Source organism: Oncorhynchus gorbuscha, unplaced genomic scaffold (assembly GCF_021184085.1).
Source record: "Oncorhynchus gorbuscha isolate QuinsamMale2020 ecotype Even-year unplaced genomic scaffold, OgorEven_v1.0 Un_scaffold_912, whole genome shotgun sequence".
Lineage (NCBI taxonomy): Eukaryota > Metazoa > Chordata > Actinopteri > Salmoniformes > Salmonidae > Oncorhynchus > Oncorhynchus gorbuscha.
In genome coordinates, this window is record NW_025745876.1 from 230,001 (window position 1) to 251,353 (window position 21,353).

General features: G+C 46.6%; 1 long non-coding RNA gene and 1 pseudogene across 1 annotated transcript in view; both read left to right on the forward strand.

Moving 5' to 3' along the window:
* LOC124020793 overlaps positions 1–13,536 on the forward strand; it is a 37,219-nt gene extending 23,683 nt beyond the window's left edge. Inside the window, exon 4 of the long non-coding RNA XR_006836144.1 lies at positions 12,846–13,536. This is a non-coding gene — a long non-coding RNA (uncharacterized LOC124020793). The remainder of the gene's footprint in view (positions 1–12,845) is intronic.
* A 5,865-nt stretch (positions 13,537–19,401) lies between these two features.
* LOC124020796 lies at positions 19,402–21,134 on the forward strand (annotated as a pseudogene).
* The last annotated feature ends 219 nt before the right edge of the window (positions 21,135–21,353 follow it).

Here is a 21,353-nt window from a genome sequence, read left to right on the forward strand (position 1 = left end):
TGACTGCTTAGGAACGGTACTTTATCACATTTTGTACTGCCCAATATGACATCTCCCTCTAACTATTCACCCTGAGTATCGTGTGTGTCGTTTCTCCCTCTAAATATTCACCCTGAGTATCGTGTGTGTTGTTTCTCTCTCTAAATATTCACCCTGAGTATCATGTGTGTTGTTTCTCCCTCTAAATATTCACCCTGAGTATCGTGTGTGTTGTTTCTCCCTCTAAATATTCACCCTGAGTATCGTGTGTGTTGTTTCTCCCTCTAAATATTCACCCTGAGTATTGTGTGTGTTGTTTCTCCCTCTAAATATTCACCCTGAGTATTGTGTGTAACGTTTCTCCCTCTAAATATTCACCCTGAGTATTGTGTGTAACGTTTCTCCCTCTAAATATTCACCCTGAGTATTGTGTGTGTTGTTTCTCTCTCTAAATATTCACCCTGAGTATCGTGCATGTAATTTCTCTCTCTAAATATTCACCCTGAGTATCGTGTGTCGTTTCTCCCTCTTAACTATTCGCCCTGCACTCTCAGCCAAAAACTCTCTTTGTGGAGCATGGTAATATTTGGGTTTGAGTTTAATGGCATGAGTTTTTACTAGAGAGTAAATGGGGGTCAGTGTGCTTTGGGGACTCTCCTATTTTCTTCTTTGTGTCAGTCACTGTAGCAGAGGTGGTTCACTGAACTAAAGCTTACGCAATGACAATCCCTCAGACCAAGGCCTGTATTCACAAAGCATCTCAGAGTATGAAGCTCACACAGACACACACACACACACACAGACACACAACACACAGGCACAAACACACACACACACACACACATACACATCCATGTATTCTTAATAATAGTGATCTAAAAGGCCAAACTGATCCTAAGTCAGCACTCCCACTCAGAGACGCTTGACTCATACGGCCCCTGAGTGCATATTCACAAAGTATCTGAGTAGGAATGCTGAATCAGAATCAGATACCCCTTCTTAATCATTATGATTTACAGTAAACTGACCCTAGATCAGCACTCCCACTCAGAGACGCTTGACTCATACGGCCCCTGAGTGCATATTCACAAAGTATCTGAGTAGGAATGCTGAATCAGAATCAGATACCCCTTCTTAATCATTAGGATTTACAGTAAACTGACCCTAGATCAGCACTTCAACTGGGTTTGAGAACACGGGCCCAGAAGATTGATGTTAGCAATGAGATTTAGCTCAGAGGTATAATTTGTTCTGGAGTCATGCAGACAACTCAGGTTGAAAGTCAGTCACATCAGGTTAGGGTCAAAGGTTCTGTCTGCCTCGATGCTGCACGGCATCATTTCAACATGACAGTGTTGTTTCTCAACAGCCCTGTTTTCCACTAGTCAACCAGGAGAGAGACACGGTGACATAGTTGTGTATTGTTAACAATATCACTAACCTGATAACCTGATCCTACAGTACGTTGTCTTTGTGGCTTTATGTTTGTGTTCCTATCAGTTAAATCTATCTAGAACACACACACACACACACACACATACACACACAGCTAACCCGATCTTACTGTACAGAGCATTTTCATGTCTGTTATTTAAGTCCAATCTGTCTGGAGAATGACATTCTCAACCAGAGCCAAGGTGTCAGTTACACAAACACACGTCTCCTGTCATGTCTTTATCCTCCTCTGCTCTCCTCCTCCTCCTCCTCCCAAGTATCTATAATTCCATCCAGCGTTATTCGCGGTGAACCCAAGTTCAAGCAAATCTGTATTACAAAATGATACATTCCTGTTTGACGTAACGTAAGCAGTCACCTTCTTTATAGGGAATCCATTTGCTGCTGGATTGAATGGAACATGATGGATTTAGTTCCATATTGTGCTCCTTGTTGGGGGAGTATCTGGATCTAAGCTCCGCATGTTGATTGGATGGAAAGGCCTTGATTGGTGGAACCTCACCTCACCCCTAGAGGATTAGATTTGTTGTCACCACTCTGTCTTTCTGATCTGTCTCTTGGTCTGATCTGATTTCTCTCTCTATATCTTTTTTATTGGCTGATCTCCCCATCACTCTGTCCTCTGTGTGATGAGTAGTCTACAGGTGTGTGTACGGGTGTGTGTACCAGGCTAATGAATAGGACAATGGGACATCTTCCCTGGCTTTTACTGGGCTTTCTTTCGTTCTTTCGTTCGTTCGTTCGTTCGTTCTTTCTTTCTTTCTTTCTTTCTTTCTTTCTTTCTTTCTTTCTTTCTTTCTTTCTTTCTTTCTTTCTTTCTTTCTCTCTTTCCACAAAGCTTCCACACACACGAAAGCGATGTGTAGTTTAAACCGTAGTGAAGTGCCTTTGACACGTTATGCAAACCTTAACGTTCACTAGGAAAGATTGAATACCTCCATATTTGTGTGTGTGTGTGGTGTGGTGTGAACTACTGTTCATAAACACAACTCATGTTGAGGTTTCTGAACTACAGTTCAAGATTATATGTCATGTTTAGAAATCAAACCTTTAATTCTCAGGCTTTATTCTTCGGTATTTATGCATGAAATGGACTATGGTTCAAAAGCAGTATTCTGGTGTATTGAGCATTCCCAGGCCTTTTCCCACTATTGTTAGGTCTGTGTGTATCTACTATTCTGTATGTGTGTGCTCACATGCAGTTGGCATGGGCATGTTCAGTTAATGGGTACAGGCCTCCAGACTACACTGCTATGGCCATTGTGTGCAAGAGTGAGAGATACTCACATACTTCTGTCAGTCTCCGCTCTTTATGACAGGTCAGGGGGTGTGGTGGCCCTTGTAAGATGGGCACCTCTCAGTTCTCCGTTGGGGCTGGGTGGCACTATCCTGGGTGGGGGAGGAAATGACAAGGAAGGGTGGAAGAGTAGGGTTTCAGGACCGCTCTGACGAATGCTCCAAGGCAAGACCAGCAAGTCTTTGAAGAGGAACACATTAAAAGTGGGAAAACAGAGAAGATGAAGAAAAGGTGTGAGAGAACCTGTTTCAAATGTAAATGTCAGCACTGAAAAGTCCCTGATCAATTTACATGTCTAATGAGTTTGATTGGCATTAATAGAAGTCATGGGTCTGCATCCCAAATGGCACTCTGTTCCCTATATAGTGCACTACTTTGGACCAGGGCCATAGGGCTGAATTGGTTGCCATTTGGGACGTAGTCAGGCAGTCCATATTATCTGGGAGTAGAGGGGGAAAATCAGCCTGATTTAGGATGAGATTAGCTAATGTGGGAGGACCGTATAAACACACACACACACACTTGTACACATTTTGCGCGAGCGCACACACAGACTCAGACACACACAATCTCATGTGCGGGTGCATATGCACCAAGTACGCACACATAAACACTCATACACACACAAGCTGCTGTTAGTCTGTGATAACCTGCTACAGGAAACACTAAAGCTGCTGTTAGTCTGTGATAACCTGCTACAGGAAACAGTAAAGCTGCTGTTAGTCTGTGATAACCTGCTACAGGAAACACTAAAGCTGCTGTTAGTCTGTGATAACCTGCTATAGGAAACATTAAAGCTGCTGTTAGTCTGTGATAACCTGCTACAGGAAACAGTAAAGCTGCTGTAATTCTGTGATAACCTGCTACAGGAAACAGTAAAGCTGCTGTTATTCTGTGATAACCTGCTACAGGAAACAGTAAATCTGCTGTAATTCTGTGGTAACCTGCTACAGGAAACAGTAAAGCTGCTGTTATTCTGTGATAACCTGCTATAGGAAACACTAAAGCTGCTGTTAGTCTGTGATAACCTGCTACAGGAAACAGTAAAGCTGCTGTTAGTCTGTGATAACCTGCTACAGGAAACACTAAAGCTGCTGTAATTCTGTGATAACCTGCTACAGGAAACAGTAAAGCTGCTGTTATTCTGTGATAGGAAACACTAAACCTGTCTAATAGGAAACACTAAAGCTGCTGTTAGTCTGTGATAACCTGCTACAGGAAACAGTAAAGCTGCTGTTAGTCTGTGATAACCTGCTACAGGAAACAGTAAAGCTGCTGTTAGTCTGTGATAACCTGCTACAGGAAACAGTAAAGCTGCTGTAATTCTGTGATAACCTGCTACAGGAAACAGTAAAGCTGCTGTTAGTCTGTGATAACCTGCTACAGGAAACAGTAAAGCTGCTGCTATGCTCCCTCTCCTCTCTCTCGCACTCTCTTTCCCTCCCTCTGACACACACCATACACATACACATACACATACACATACACATACACATACACATACACATACACATACACATACACATACACACCACACACATACTGAGACACAAACACAGCAGTAGCTCCTCCTACACCGTGGTTGTTTTTGGAAGTCTAATTGGACCCCATGCTGCCTTTAATCCTGTCCAGCACAAAGCAGACCACCAGGTGTGTGTGTATGTGTTGTGTGTGTGTTGTCTGTGTGTGTTGTCTGTGTTGTGTGTGTGTTGTGTGTGTGTTTGTGTGTGTGTATAAAAAATGTCCTTGACCTAGTTGTGCTGCAGCTTTCAACAGAATCCAACTATGTCAGGAAACCGCATTAGAAGTTACCTGTACAACACAAAGGTTGAGTCTCAAATGTCACCCTATCCCCTATATAGTGCACTACTTTTGACCAGGGCCCATAGGGTTTTTGCCATACGTTTTGCACTATATAGGGAATAGGGGGGCATTTGGGACACAAACAGATGTACAATGGTCAGGAATTACAATATTCTTTATATAGGTATATATTTTGGAAGGAACTGTTACACACACATACACCAGGTTTAATCCAGGTGAAAGATATGACCCCTTATTGATGTCACTTGTTAAATCCACTTCAATCAGTGTTGATGAAAGAGGATTTTTAAGCCTTGAGACAATTGAGAGATGGATTGTGTATGTGTGCCATTCAGAGGGTGAATGGGTAAGACAAAATATTTAAGTGTTTTTGAATGGGGTATGATAGTAGGTACCAGGCGCACCAGTTTGAGTGCGTCAAGAACGGCAATGCTGCCGGGTTTTTCCATGCTCAACCGTTTCCCGTGTGTATCTTGAATGGTCCACCACCCAAAGGACATGTAGCCAACTTGACACAACCATGGGAAGCATTTGAGCCAACATGGGACAGCATCCCTGTGGAACACTTTTGACAATTGAGGCTGTTCTGAGGGCAAAAAGGGAGCAACTCAATATTAGGAAGGTGTTCTTAATGTTTTGTTCACTCAGTGTATGTAGGTTTCATATTGTGTCATTACTTGTCAGTGGAAGACTGATCTCATCCTATAGGAATTCTGATGATCATAGCTGTAAATTATCTCTTTCTGTCTGTCGGTTTCTCCGTGTCTCTCTCTTTCTCTCTGTATGTCTTTTCTCTCTCTCTAGCTCTCTCTTCCTCTGTCTTTCTGCTCTCTCTTCCTCTGTCTTTCTGCTCTCTCTTCCTCTGTCTTTCTGCTCTCTCTTCCTCTGTCTTTCTGCTCTCTCTTCCTCTCTTTCTGCTCTCTCTTCCTCTCTTTCTGCTCTCTCTTCCTCTCTTTCTGCTCTCTCTTCCTCTCTCTTTCTGCTCTCTCTTCCTCTCTCTTTCTGCTCTCTCTTCCTCTCTCTTTCTGCTCTCTCTTCCTCTCTCTTTCTGCTCTCTCTTCCTCTCTCTTTCTGCTCTCTCTTCCTCTGTCTTTCTGCTCTCTCTTCCTCTGTCTTTCTGCTCTCTCTTCCTCTGTCTTTCTGCTCTCTCTTCCTCTGTCTTTCTGCTCTCTCTTCCTCTGTCTTTCTGCTCTCTCTTTCTGCTCTCTCTTTCTGCTCTCTTTCTTTTTCTTCTGTTTTCTTCACTTGTTATGGTCTATACCACTGTCCTTCTCTGTCCTCTCCTCTAATGGCAGAAAGCTAGCTTCATTTCAAAAGGAAGGCCCTGTAACGTCCAGTTCTTTTCATATATCATGAACCTTTCTCTCTCTCCCTCTCATCCTTTTCTTTCTCTCTGTGTATTCCAGTGCCTATTCCTCCCACAGCCCTCTGATTACCTTTGTCTTCCACCCTGCTGTGTGCTTCAGCCATGATGTAATACCAGCCCAATCTAGGCTGAGCTTCATTTGACAGTGCTGCTATTTACCTGTTTTTTTAAATACAGAATTTACCCCAGAAAGTCCTGTTGAGCTTAGAAGAAGTGGTGTAGTCTGCTCAGCTCTGTACATTTCTCCCTCTGTCTGTCTCTCTCTCCTACTGCTCCTGGCCTATGTTCTGGTTTTGACAGAAATGAAAGGAACATTGGCTTCTCTTCAACAGCGCTGTTTTAAACGTCTGAAGCCTTTCCTGTCAGAAACGATACGCTCCAAAACATTGGCTCGTCATCGCAGTATTTCCACACACGCATGCATCCACTCCAACACACGCATCCACTCCAACACACGCATCCACTCCAACACACGCATCCACTCCAACACATGCATCCACTCCAACACACGCATCCACTCCAACACACGCATCCACTCCAACACACGCATCCACTCCAACACACGCATCCACTCCAACACACGCATCCACTCCAACACACGCATCCACTCCAACACACGCATCCACTCCAACACACGCATCCACTCCAACACACGCATCTACTCAAACACACGCATCTACTCAAACACACGCATCTACTCAAACGCACGCATCTACTCAAACGCACGCATCCACTCAAACGCACGCATCCACTCAAACGCATGCATCCACTCAAACGCATGCATCCACTCAAACGCATGCATCCACTCAAACGCATGCATCCACTCAAACGCATGCATCCACTCAAAAGCATGCGTCCACTCAAACGCATGCGTCCACTCAAACGCATGCGTCTACTCAAACGCATGCGTCCACTCAAACGCATGCGTCCACTCAAACGCATGCGTCCACTCAAACGCATGCGTCCACTCAAACGTCCATCAAACGCGTCCACTCAAACGCATGCGTCCACTCAAACGCATGCGTCCACTCAAACGCATGCGTCCACTCAAACGCATGCGTCCACTCAAACGCATGCGTCCACTCAAACGCATGCGTCCACTCAAACGCATGCGTCCACTCAAACGCATGCGTCCACTCAAACGCATGCATCCACTCAAACGCATGCATCCACTCAAACGCATGCATCCACTCAAACGCATGCATCCACTCAAACGCATGCATCTACTCAAACACATGCATCTACTCAAACACATGCATCTACTCAAACCCATGCATCTACTCAAACACATCCACTCAAACACATGCATTCTAGATGTAAGAGCTGGTATTTACCCTGACCTTGCCTTAAAGGGAGAGTTCATCTAAAATACGTGGAATTAGACATAATAATAATAATAATATATGCCATTTAGCAGACGCTTTTGAAACACATAAATGCTAAAATCGTTGATATTGGCTTACATTGGGTTTTTTGCCACGAATATGAACAAAAGTTGTATTTCGGAGACATTGGCCAGGTGAATAAACCAAACATGAAGTTATGTATTACCTTAAAGGGTGCTTTGGATGAACTATCCCTTTAAATGTGTGACTTTGGTCTGCCTCTAAAAACCAGAAGTGTTGAAAGAGTGTGTCTTAGGCTGGGAAAGACTGGTCCTAGGAGATCTGTGAACCTCTAGTAGTAGTTTGTGAAGAGTAGAAATATAGTGCCCTGTTAGAAAGAAAACACACACTTGAGTGCTGGCTACCTGTTATTACATAGTCCTGTGATTTACCGTGTGGTGCTGAGTGGACACCGTGGCACATAGTAAAGGGTCTGTGTCTGTGTCGAGGCCTGACATCTTTTATGCAAGTGTGTGGCTGAGTTGGAGAGGAAGAAAGAGTTCCACCCATTAATACACTGTGGGTGTGTGCGCGTGTGTGTGCGTGTGCGCGAGGCCTTACTTGTCTTAAATAGAACATATTCAGATCAGATGAGCAGACACTTGACTGAAGCCGTCCGGGAGAACCCTTTCTCCCCCTGAGACAAAGGGAAGAAAGAGAAGGAGGGAGGGATAAGAAAAGGAATGAAATGAATGAGTGAAGACTCACCATATGAGGCATCTCTGCTCTCACTAGACGAGCACCACTGAAACTAAAGCTCTGCTGAGCTTCGCAAAACGGAGGAATTCCCAAGACATCAGAAAGGAATTGTTTTGATATTTTAATATGGCATAATATGCTTCAACTTATTGCTTTCAACGTCAAAACTAAAAATTGGTAGAAAGACTAAATTCACCTGGGGTTTTAGCGTTTGTGTTTTTAGGTTTTATAACTGACTCTAATTACATGAGAAAAGCTTTAAATATGTCAAGCTGGTGACTTTGTTGTGACTGAAAGTTGGCTCCCAGTGTTCCTAACGTAAACTCCTAATGTTCCTCTAAGTGCGGAGTTGGAGTCCAATTTGTAAGTCGCTCTGGATAAGAGCGTCTGCTAAATGACTTAAATGTAAATGTAATGTAAATGAGTCAGTCATTTGGCTCTATGGGGCTGATAGGAGATGTTGGGTTTAGAGAAGCGTATACACACACACGTACGCATGCGCAACAGCAAACCATTTCAACCTTGTACAACTGTCTGCCAGTTTCCATCAAAACATTCCTCCAGATGAATGGAAAAGATAGTCACCATCTAAAATCATGTAAATGACATTCAACAAGTTATTAAACCATTTCAGACAGACATGCAGCCCGCCAGACTCGATCAGAACAAACTGTCCTTGTGACAGACAGACAGACAGACAGACAGACATGCAGCCCGCCAGACTCCATCAGAACAAACTGTCCTTGTGACAGACAGACAGACAGACAGACATGCAGCCCGCCAGACTCCATCAGAACAAACTGTCCTTGTGACAGACAGACAGACAGACATGCAGCCCGCCAGACTCCATCAGAACAAACTGTCCTTGTGACAGACAGACAGACAGACATGCAGCCCGCCAGACTCCATCAGAACAAACTGTCCTTGTGACAGACAGACAGACAGACATGCAGCCCGCCAGACTCCATCAGAACAAACTGTCCGTGTGACAGACAGACATGCAGCCCGCCAGACTCCATCAGAACAAACTGTCCTTGTGACAGACAGACAGACAGACATGCAGCCCGCCAGACTCCATCAGAACAAACTGTCCGTGTGACAGACAGACATGCAGCCCGCCAGACTCCATCAGAACAAACTGTCCTTGTGACAGACAGACAGACAGACATGCAGCCCGCCAGACTCCATCAGAACAAACTGTCCTTGTGACAGACAGACAGACAGACATGCAGCCCGCCAGACTCCATCAGAACAAACTGTCCGTGTGACAGACAGACATGCAGCCCGCCAGACTCCATCAGAACAAACTGTCCTTGTGACAGACAGACAGACAGACAGACATGCAGCCCGCCAGACTCCATCAGAACAAACTGTCCTTGTGACAGACAGACAGACAGACATGCAGCCCGCCAGACTCCATCAGAACAAACTGTCCGTGTGACAGACAGACATGCAGCCCGCCAGACTCCATCAGAACAAACTGTCCTTGTGACAGACAGACAGACAGACATGCAGCCCGCCAGACTCCATCAGAACAAACTGTCCTTGTGACAGACAGACAGACAGACATGCAGCCCGCCAGACTCCATCAGAACAAACTGTCCGTGTGACAGACAGACATGCAGCCCGCCAGACTCCATCAGAACAAACTGTCCTTGTGACAGACAGACAGACAGACAGACATGCAGCCCGACAGACTCCATCAGAACAAACTGTCCTTGTGACAGACAGACAGACAGACATGCAGCCCGCCAGACTCCATCAGAACAAACTGTCCGTGTGACAGACAGACATGCAGCCCGCCAGACTCCATCAGAACAAACTGTCCTTGTGACAGACAGACAGACAGACAGCCAGACATGCAGCCCGCCAGACTCCATCAGAACAACCTGTCCTTGTGACAGACAGACATGCAGCCCGCCAGACTCCATCAGAACAAACTGTCCTTGAGACAGACAGACAGACAGACAGACAGACAGACAGACAGACAGACAGACAGACAGACAGACAGACAGACAGACAGACAGACAGACAGACAGACAGACAGCCATGCAGCCATGCAGCCCGCCAGACTCCATCAGAACAAACTGTCCTTGTGACAGACAGACATGCAGCCCGCCAGACTCCATCAGAACAAACTGTCCTTGTGACAGACAGACAGACAGACAGCCCGCCAGACTCCATCAGAACAAACTGTCCTTGTGACAGACAGACAGACAGACAGACAGACAGACAGACAGACAGACAGACAGACAGACAGACAGACAGACAGACAGACAGACAGACAGACAGACAGACAGACATGCAGCCCGCCAGACTCCATCAGAACAACCTGTCCTTGTGACAGACAGACATGCAGCCCGCCAGACTCCATCAGAACAAACTGTCCTTGTGACAGACAGACAGACAGACAGACAGACAGACAGCCATGCAGCCCGCCAGACTCCATCAGAACAAACTGTACTTGTGACAGACAGACATGCAGCCCGCCAGACTCCATCAGAACAAACTGTCCTTGAGACAGACAGACAGACAGACAGACAGACAGACAGACAGACAGACAGACAGACAGACAGACAGACAGACAGCCATGCAGCCCGCCAGACTCCATCAGAACAAACTGTCCTTGTGACAGACAGACATGCAGCCCGCCAGACTCCATCAGAACAAACTGTCCTTGTGACAGACAGACAGACAGACAGCCCGCCAGACTCCATCAGAACAAACTGTCCTTGTGACAGACAGACAGACAGACAGACAGACAGACAGACAGACAGACAGACAGACAGACAGACAGACAGACAGACAGACAGACAGACAGACATGCAGCCCGTCAGACTCCATCAGAACAAACTGTCCTTGTGACAGACAGACATGCAGCCCGCCAGACTCCATCAAAACAAACTGTCCTTGTGTCTTTCCTCTTTGTTTGACAGACAGACAGACAGACCTTCATTATGTTTTTCTAGCAGACAGCAGCATTTGAATAGAAAGACAGCTGACATTTAGAGACAGACATTACTGTCATTGACTCATGACCAAGCCACACAGTGTGTGTGTGTGTGTGTGTGTGTGTGTGTGTGTGTGTGTGTGTGTGTGTGTGTGTGTGTGTGTGTGTGTGTGTGTGTGTGTGTGTGTGTGTGTGTGTGTGTGTGTGTGTGTGTGTGTGTGTGTGTGGCGAAGCAGTAGGTATTTTATGAAACCGACTGGCACAATTAACAAGGTCTCAACAATGAACTGATGGTGTGAGAGAAAGACCGGAGGAGAAGACGGATTGATGAACTGATGGTTTGTTTCTCTCTTTCGTTCTCGCCTCTCTCCTCTCCTCCTCTCCCCCTCTCTGGAAGGTGAGGTCAGTGGTGTCTGTTTAAGAGGTGTGTGTCCAGTGAGCTGTGGGAAGCTTAAAGTCAGTCTTGACATTTTCACACACTAATGACTTTTCCGGAAGCTCTAATTTTCCATCGTGTTCCTCGGTTTGTGTGTGTGTGTGTGAGTTTTTCTGAATCCCATCAAACAGGCTGTGCCTTTTGAGGTGCTTCAAATGTTACCCTCATTACCTGTGTGTGTGTGTGTTCCCTCATTCTCACAGAAAGTTATATCCCTCGTCCCTACTTCCCTCTCTCCCTCGCACGTTGACACACTCCTCCCTCGTGGTCACACAGAAAAACACCTACACCGACTTTGTTCCAGAAATACTCTCTACATTGTGGGGGTCGGGGGTCATCTTTCTCTCACAAACACACAACATCTTTATACCCAATGTGAATGACATGTATTACCGGTCATCTGCATGACTCATGACTGTGCTAGCCCACTGAGCTAAAGCCTAGCTCACTATCACCATCTCAGCTACACATACACAAAACACACAGCTCAAAACACACCACACGCAGTCTGAGGTCAGAAGGGTTCAGAGGTTAAATAATACTATTGTCTAAGCTATAAAGAAAGACTTTGCTCTCTGGAGTACTGTAGGCAAGAATAGCTTTGGGATAATGCACTGTCAGAGTGACGAAGCTACCCCTGGGAAGCTACATAAATTCTAGATTAGGGCAGACATTTTGATTGATTTATTGATTGGTTGTTTGGTGGGTTGCTTGTTTTGCGTGAACAAAGCTGCTGCATAGACACAGATATAGGTTGTGTCCCAAAGGCACCCTGTTCCCTACATAGTGCATTACTTTTGACAAGTTCCCTTGGCCTCTGGTAAAAAGTAATGCATTGTATAAGGAATAGAGTGCCATTTGGGATGCAGCTTCCCAGATATATAATACATCCCTTGTACAATATGTAGCCTATATTCTTCATATAAAGCCTAAAGGGAAATTCTAATTTTATGACCAAACCCTCAACATCTGGTGTTGGGGCCTAGCCAGAATAGAGGCACTTTGATGCTGCTGTGTGTGTGTGTGTGTGTGTGTGTGTGTGTGTGTGTGTGTGTGTGTGTGTGTGTGTGTGTGTGTGTGTGTGTGTGTGTGTGTGTGTGTGTGTGTGTGTGTGTGTGTGTGTGTGTGTGTGTGTGTCTGGCAGCATCTGAAAGGCTCTTGTGAAGATGAATAGTAATAATAATGATGATGAGACAGTGTTCAGCACCTCTCTGTTGATGTATCCCTGAGCCAGCCTACACTCCCAGCCCCGCCATTAAAACCCGAGAGAGAGAGAGAGAATTGAGAACGCACACAGGCACACACATACATGCCGCACACACACACACACTCAGAGGAATGTCACGTGCCACCTTAATTGTGGACCAGCGGAGAGTGGATGGAATGACGCTGAAAGCTGAAATCTTGAAGGCCGAGTGTTTCACCCCTCTTCTTCCCTTCTCTTTCTCTCACAGCCTTTCATTTCCATGCTGAGACAAGTCTGATAACCTGGCTGTGGGACTGACTGGTTGTGGTTGACAACATCTGTAGGAGGTGTGTGTGAATGTGTGCAGACTGGATGTCCTGCTCCCCTTAAATCAGTCATCTCATTGTCTGTATAAAAGGACACACAGAAGAAACCTCAACAAATGCTTTTGTTGGTTAGTTTCAAAGCATCACAATAACAGTTTTGCTCTTTACTGTCATGCTATAGCTGGCAGTCTGATCATTTTTTTCCTCTCTCCTGGGGAATGAGAACAAGGACAAATAAGATGAACTTTTTTTAAAGAAATCTGTAGATCTTTAAAAATGACAATAAAAACATTGGAAGAGAGATTCTAGCTAAAGCTAAAACCACTAGCCTGCTGAACATCTGTAGTGTGTTGGTTCCAGAAGGTAAGTAGTGCTGTGTTGGTTTTAATAATGACCTGTTGTTCCACCTCATGACTCCCATCAGATTAGATCAAGTATCACCCTGTGTGTGTATGTGGTGTGTGTCAGATCAGCCAATGGTAGGCCAGCCGTGTGCGTGTGTGCGTGTGTGCGCGCGTGTGTGTGTCTGTCACATGCCATGTCTATTCCAGGCCATTACACAGTTATAGTGCAGCTCCACAGGGGGCCCAATTAGAGTAGATTAGATTATGAAGGGGATGCTGGCCACTCCCTATTTTTTTATTTCCCCTTTATTTAACCAGGTAGACTAGTTGAGAACACCTTTATTTAACCAGGTAGACTAGTTGAGAACAAGTTCTCATTTGCAACTGCGACCTGGCCAAGATAAAGCATAGCAGTGTGAACAGACAACACAGAGTTACACATGGAGTAAACAATTAACAAGTCAATAACCCAGTAAAAAAAAGGGGAGTCTATATACAATGTGTGCAAAAGGCATGAGGAGGTAGGCGAATAATTACAATATTGCAGATTAACACTAGAGTGATAAATGATCAGATGATCATGTACAGGTAGAGATATTGGTGTGCAAAAGAGCAGAAAAGTAAATAAATAAAAACTGTGGGGATGAGGTAGGTGAAAATGGGTGGGCTATTTACCAATAGACTATGTACTTCTTTATTTCCATCGTCTTCAAGGGGTGAGGTTTTCATTTCTTGATCCTCGCCGGTTAGACGATGGAGCATTTGGATGCTTTAAAAACATCTCAAATCTTAGTTTGCCAAGCATTGATGAGCCATAGACACAGCTTCTTCAGTCTGGTATCAGTATACTGCGTTCCTTTTCTTTTCAACAAGAAAAGCATTCATTTTGAGTCTGTTTGTGAAACAGTGTTGAGACTTGATTTCTGGAACCTTAAAACGGTGAACCATTCAGCATCGGCAGTGAGAAACTGTCATGGACTTCAGGTGCTCAACATCCACCTTTCTCCTGGTGTTGAGGACAGTGTTGATTTGAGCTTGATCTACTATTTGAAGAATCTAAACGACATGGAGGTTTCTGTTCATTTCAATATCAATATGAGCTCAATGTCCTTTGTGACTGTCATGTTTGTCATTTATTGTCATGTCTTGTCCCTGTGCTCCCCATGCTATTCGTTTCCCTCTGCTGGTCTTGTTTGGTTCTTTCCCTCCTATCCCTCTCTCTCCCCCTCCCTCTCTCACTCTCTCGCTCTCTCTTCTCTCTGTCGTTCCGTTCCTGCTCCCAGCTGTTCCTATTCCCCTAATCATCATTTAGTCTTCCCCCCACCTGTTCCCGATCCTTTCCCCTGATTGGAGTCCCTATTTATTCCTTTGTGATCCGTTCCTGTGCCGTCGGTTCCTTGTTTTGTATTCCATGCTGTTATTGCGTTTCGCCCTGTCCTGTCGTGTTTTTTGCCGTGATTGTGTATCACCCTGTCCTGTCGTGTTTTGTGCCTTCTTCAGACGCTGCGTGTGAGCAGGTGTCTCAGTTGACTACGGCCTGCGCCTACCCGAAAAGCGACCTGCAGTCTGTGGCCGCTTCTCCAGTTGTTTTCCCCTCTACTATCTAGAGGATTTCAGTTATTCGGTTTTGAGCATTAATAAACTCTGTTTCTGTTAAGTCGCGTTTGGGTCCTCCTTCACCTGCATAACAGAAGGAACCGACCAAAGAATGGACCCAGCGACTTCAGACGCTCGTTACACTGTCGTCGAGATCCAAGGAGCCATGCTCGGCAGACACGAGCAGGAATTGTCTGCTGCTCGCCATGCCGTGGAGAACCTGGCCGCTCAGGTTTCCGACCTCTCTGGACAGTTCCAGAGTCTACGTCTCGTGCCACCTGTTACTCCCTGGCCTGCCGAGCCTCCTGAACCCAGGGTTAATAACCCACCTTGCTACTCCGGGCAGCCCACTGAGTGCCGCTCCTTTCTCACGCAGTGTGAGATTGTGTTCTCTCTCCAACCCCACACATACTCTAGAGAGAGAGCTCGGGTTGCTTTCGTCATTTCACTCCTTACTGGCCGGGCTCGAGAATGGGGCACAGCTATCTGGGAGGCAAGGGCTGATTGCTCTAACAGATTCCAGAACTTTAAAGAGGAGATGATTCGGGTTTTTGACCGTTCAGTTTTTGGTGAGGAGGCTTCTAGGGCCCTGGCTTCCTTATGCCAAGGTGAACGGTCCATAACGGATTATTCCATTGAGTTTCGCACTCTTGCTGCCTCTAGTGAGTGGAACGAGCCGGCGCTGCTCGCTCGTTTTCTGGAGGGACTCACGCAGTGGTTAAGGATGAGATTCTCTCCCGGGAGGTTCCTTCAGATGTGGACTCCTTGATTGCTCTCGCCATCCGCATAGAACGACGGGTAGATCTTCGTCACCGGGCTCGTGGAAGAGAGCTCGCATCAACGGTGTTTCCCTGCTCCGCATCGCAACCATCTCCCTCCTCTGGCTTTGAGACTGAGCCCATGCAGCTGGGAGGGATTCGCATCTCGAATAAGGAGAGGGAACGGAGGATCACCAACCGCCTGTGCCTCTATTGCGGAGTTGCTGGACATTTTGTTAATTCATGTCCAGTAAGAGGCCAGAGCCCATCAGTAAGCGGAGGGCTACTGGTGAGCGCTACTACTCAGTCCTCTTCATCTAGATCTTGTACTACTATGTCGGTCCATCTACGCTGGACCGGTTCGGGTGCTACATGCAGTGCCTTGATTGACTCTGGGGCTGAAGGTTGTTTCATGGACGAAGCATGGGTTCGGAAACATAACATTCCTTTCAGACCGTTAGACAAGCCTACGCCCATGTTTGCCTTAGATGGTAGTCATCTTCCCAGTATCAAATTTGAGACACTACCTTTAACTCTCACAGTATCTGGTAACCACAGTGAGACTATTTCTTTTTTGATTTTCCGTTCACCGTTTACACCTGTTGTTTTGGGTCATCCCTGGCTAGTATGTCATAATCCTTCTATTAATTGGTCTAGTAATTCTATCCTATCCTGGAACGTTTCTTGTCATGTGAAGTGTTTAATGTCTGCCATCCCTCCCGTTTCTTCTCTCCCTACTTCTCAGGAGGAACCTGGCGATTTGACAGGAGTGCCGGAGGAATATCATGATCTGCGCACGGTCTTCAGTCGGTCCCGAGCCAACTCCCTTCCTCCTCACCGGTCGTATGATTGTAGTATTGATCTCCTTCCAGGGACCACGCCTCCTCGAGGTAGACTATACTCTCTGTCGGCTCCCGAACGTAAGGCTCTCGAGGATTATTTGTCTGTGTCTCTTGACGCCGGTACCATAGTGCCTTCTTCTTCTCCGGCCGGGGCGGGGTTCTTTTTGTTAAGAAGAAGGACGGTACTCTGCGCCCCTGCGTGGATTATCGAGGGCTGAATGACATAACGGTTAAGAATCGTTATCCGCTTCCCCTTATGTCATCAGCCTTCGAGATTCTGCAGGGAGCCAGGTGCTTTACTAAGTTGGACCTTCGTAACGCTTACCATCTCGTGCGCATCAGAGAGGGGGGACGAGTGGAAAACGGCGTTTAACACTCCGTTAGGGCATTTTGAGTACCGGGTTCTGCCGTTCGGTCTCGCCAATGCGCCAGCTGTTTTTCAGGCATTAGTTAATGATGTTCTGAGAGACATGCTGAACATTTTTGTTTTTGTCTATCTTGACGATATCCTGATTTTTTCTCCGTCACTCGAGATTCATGTTCAGCACGTTCGACGTGTTCTACAGCGCCTTTTAGAGAATTGTCTCTACGTAAAGGCTGAGAAGTGCTCTTTTCATGTCTCCTCCGTTACCTTTCTCGGTTCCGTTATTTCCGCTGAAGGCATTCAGATGGATTCCGCTAAGGTCCAAGCTGTCAGTGATTGGCCCGTTCCAAGGTCACGTGTCGAGTTGCAGCGCTTTTTAGGTTTCGCTAATTTCTATCGGCGTTTCATTCGTAATTTCGGTCAAGTTGCTGCCCCTCTCACAGCTCTTACTTCTGTCAAGACGTGTTTTAAGTGGTCCGGTTCCGCCCAGGGAGCTTTTGATCTTCTAAAAGAACGTTTTACGTCCGCTCCTATCCTCGTTACTCCTGACGTCACTAGACAATTTATTGTCGAGGTTGACGCTTCAGAGGTAGGCGTGGGAGCCATTCTATCCCAGCGCTTCCAGTCTGACGATAAGGTTCATCCTTGCGCTTATTTTTCTCATCGCCTGTCGCCATCTGAGCGCAACTATGATGTGGGTAACCGTGAACTGCTCGCCATCCGCTTAGCCCTAGGCGAATGGCGACAGTGGTTGGAGGGGCGACCGTTCCTTTTGTCGTTTGGACAGACCATAAGAACCTTGAGTACATCCGTTCTGCCAAACGACTTAATGCCCGTCAAGCTCGTTGGGCGTTGTTTTTCGCTCGTTTCGAGTTTGTGATTTCTTACCGTCCGGGTAGCAAGAACACCAAGCCTGATGCCTTATCCCGTCTGTTTAGTTCTTCTGTGGCTTCTACTGATCTCGAGGGGATTCTTCCTTATGGGCGTGTTGTCGGGTTGACAGTCTGGGGAATTGAAAGACAGGTTAAGCAAGCACTCACGCACACTGCGTCGCCGCGCGCTTGTCCTAGTAACCTCCTTTTCGTTCCTGTTTCCACTCGTCTGGCTGTTCTTCAGTGGGCTCACTCTGCCAAGTTAGCTGGTCATCCCGGTGTTCGAGGCACTCTTGCGTCTATTCGCCAGCGCTTTTGGTGGCCGACTCAGGAGCGTGACACGCGCCGTTTCGTGGCTGCGTGTTCAGACTGCGCGCAGAAGAAGTCTGGTAATTTTTTCTGCTTCTGCTCCTGGTCTTGCTGGGTCTCAGTCTGTTCCCTGCCATCGCATCTCTCCTGTTCTTGTCCCTGCCCTTGCTGTGTCTCAGTCTGTCCCTAGTTCTCATTTTTTTTTTAGAGTAGTACCCTAGTTTCCCTTTTTATCGTTTTTCGTTACGGTCCTGAGGAGAGGAGTTGGGTTCTTTCTCGGGACGTGCTGGACCGTTTGATCTATGATTTCCTCCGTTGCTGCCAGTGTTCCTCCTCGAGAGCGCCAGGAGGCGCTCGGTGAGTGGGGGTACTGTCATGTTTGTCATTTATTGTCATGTCTTGTCCCTGTGCTCCCCATGCTATTCGTTTCCCTCTGCTGGTCTTGTTTGGTTCTTTCCCTCCTATCCCTCTCTCTCCCCCTCCCTCTCTCACTCTCTCGCTCTCTCTTCTCTCTGTCGTTCCGTTCCTGCTCCCAGCTGTTCCTATTCCCCTAATCATCATTTAGTCTTCCCCCACCTGTTCCCGATCCTTTCCCCTGATTGGAGTCCCTATTTATTCCTTTGTGATCCGTTCCTGTGCCGTCGGTTCCTTGTTTTGTATTCCATGCTGTTATTGCGTTTCGCCCTGTCCTGTCGTGTTTTTTGCCGTGATTGTGTATCACCCTGTCCTGTCGTGTTTTGTGCCTTCTTCAGACGCTGCGTGTGAGCAGGTGTCTCAGTTGACTACGGCCTGCGCCTACCCGAAGCGACCTGCAGTCTGTGGCCGCTTCTCCAGTTGTTTTCCCCTCTACTATCTAGAGGATTTCAGTTATTCGGTTTTGAGCATTAATAAACTCTGTTTCTGTTAAGTCGCGTTTGGGTCCTCCTTCACCTGCATAACAGTGACCCTCCGGGGGTCCTGTCACATGGCTGAGGAGACTTGCCTTGTGTTACTTTCACATCACAAACATCACCTCAGAACAGTTCTGTTTGATAAATCTGAAATGGCTGGATTTCAAATGCAATAAAATCTATTTAAGGGACATGGTAAACTGAGGTTCAGTTTCTTTGCCCTACACAGCATGGAAACCCTAAAACTTTAATATAACCCAGTCATAAACATCTGCATTCGTCCACCTCACCTCCCTAAATAACATATATTTAGACTTTCCTCCTCCTCCTAGTGAGTCACAGACAAGTTGAAATCTCACCATATATTTGGTGTCTTCCCTTACTCTCAACATCACCATGGACAGCACCCCAAAACAAGACTTTGTCCTTCAGCTCACGACTCCATCTAATGTGATCTTCAAGACTGCTGGAGACCATTCTTCCAGTCAGTTGTCTACCTCAAGGCCATGACAGATATCTCCTGTGTGGGTCTCACTTTGCTGCAAAGTACTTCGCCTCCCTGCAGGAGTTTGAGTTCCAGTTTGAGTTCCAGTTGATTTTCTCACCAGAGTTTGTGGACATGAGTGACCTGAACAGGCTTGTGCAGCTAAGGTGTCTGACACTGGGTATCATGTTCCACAATCTATCCAGACTGGAGAGCCTGAACCTTATCGAATAGATCCTCACTCTGGAGGAGGAGCTGAGCAGAGACCTGCAGTCCCTCAGTGTGATTAAATGTCATGCTATAGAGGAGTTCAGCATGTTGGACAGCTTTCCAGAGCCCCTCACCTTCCTGAGGTTTATGGAGTTCTTTGGTCCTCACCTGCACTGCATCTGTGATAATGCCTGGCTGGACAACTGGGCCAGGAGACAGCAACATGTCCAGGTCATATTTTGGATCGAGGGAGAGCTGGAGATGACATGCAAAAATGAAAATGGTATCCAGAACTTCCGCAGGTACTCGGAGGCCCACTGTTCCCTGGATGTGTGTTTTGTCCTGTTCATCTGCACCTCCCTAGACCTGCTCCGCTTCATACTGGTGGTGCTGCCCCATCAGCTGGCCTTCTGCCACATTGCACATAGTTGACTAGAAGAGGTGGTGCAGAGGCCCAACCCCAGAGGGAGCTACTACTGTGATGCTTTTGTGTCATACAGTGGTAGAGATGAGCGCTGGGTGCTGGAGTAGCTGCTGCCTGGCCTCCCTTCCTGTGTCTCTGTCTGCACAGTAGGGACTTCCAGCTGGGGAAGGAAATCATGGATAACAACACAGACGGCCTCTACGGCAGCCGCCACGCTCAGGGTCTGGTGAGTCGTCACTACCTGCGCAGTAACTGGTGCTCCTTGGAGCTGCGACTGGCCACCCGTCATCTGCTGGTGGAGCACACGGACATCCGTATCCTGGTCTTCCTGGAGGACATACCCCCCTAGGCAGCTGTCTGGCCACCACCGCCTGGCCAGGCTGGTCAAGACCAGGACCTACCTGGACTGGCCCCAGGACCTACCTGGACTGGCCCCAGGACCTACCTGGACTGGCCCCAGGACCTACCTGGACTGGCCCCAGGACCTACCTGGACTGGCCCCAGGACCTACCTGGACTGGCCCCAGGACCTACCTGGACTGGCCCCAGGACCTACCTGGACTGGCCCCAGGACGCGGCTCTGCAGCCAGCCTTCTGGGACTGCCTGTGGACCAAATTGGCCCCTCCTGAACCACTCCCTACACAGTAACACAACACATAGATAGGTTGACATGTATTCCTGTCTACCATGACAGGGGTATTCAGTATTTATATACATAAACATTTTTGCTTTTGATGTTTTGTTCAGTACTATCATCATTTATTTAATGTAATGTATACTCTGTGACTAACTAATACCAAACCTACTAACTAACTAGGGCCGAGATTGTTATGTTACCAACAAGTGCATTGCACAACCAACAATGCACCTTTTTCAAAGGCAATATCCCAAATGTTCACAGCGATGACATTCATGGTTAACTCTGCAGATGGAGGTTCAAGTAGAAATGGCCTATGTTAAGTGCTGTGTACGTGTTGAAAGTGCATCTGATTTGAATCCCGGCCTAGTTAACTACAGTACCTTCAATAAGTATTCACACCGTTTGCCTTTTTCCACGTTTTGTTGTTTTACAGCCTGAATGTAATATGGATTCAACTGAGATTTTGTGTCACTGGCCTCCACACAATACCCCATAATGTCACAGTGTTATGTTATGAATTATGTTTACAAATGAATTACAAATAAAAAGGTGAAATGTCTTGAGTCAATAAGTAATCAACCCATTTGTTATGGCAAGCCTCACTTTGTGTGAAATAATAGTGTTTAACATGATTTTTGAAGGACTACCTCATCTCTGTACTCCGCACATACAATTATCTGTAAGGTCCCTCAGTCGAGTAATCAATTTCAAACACAG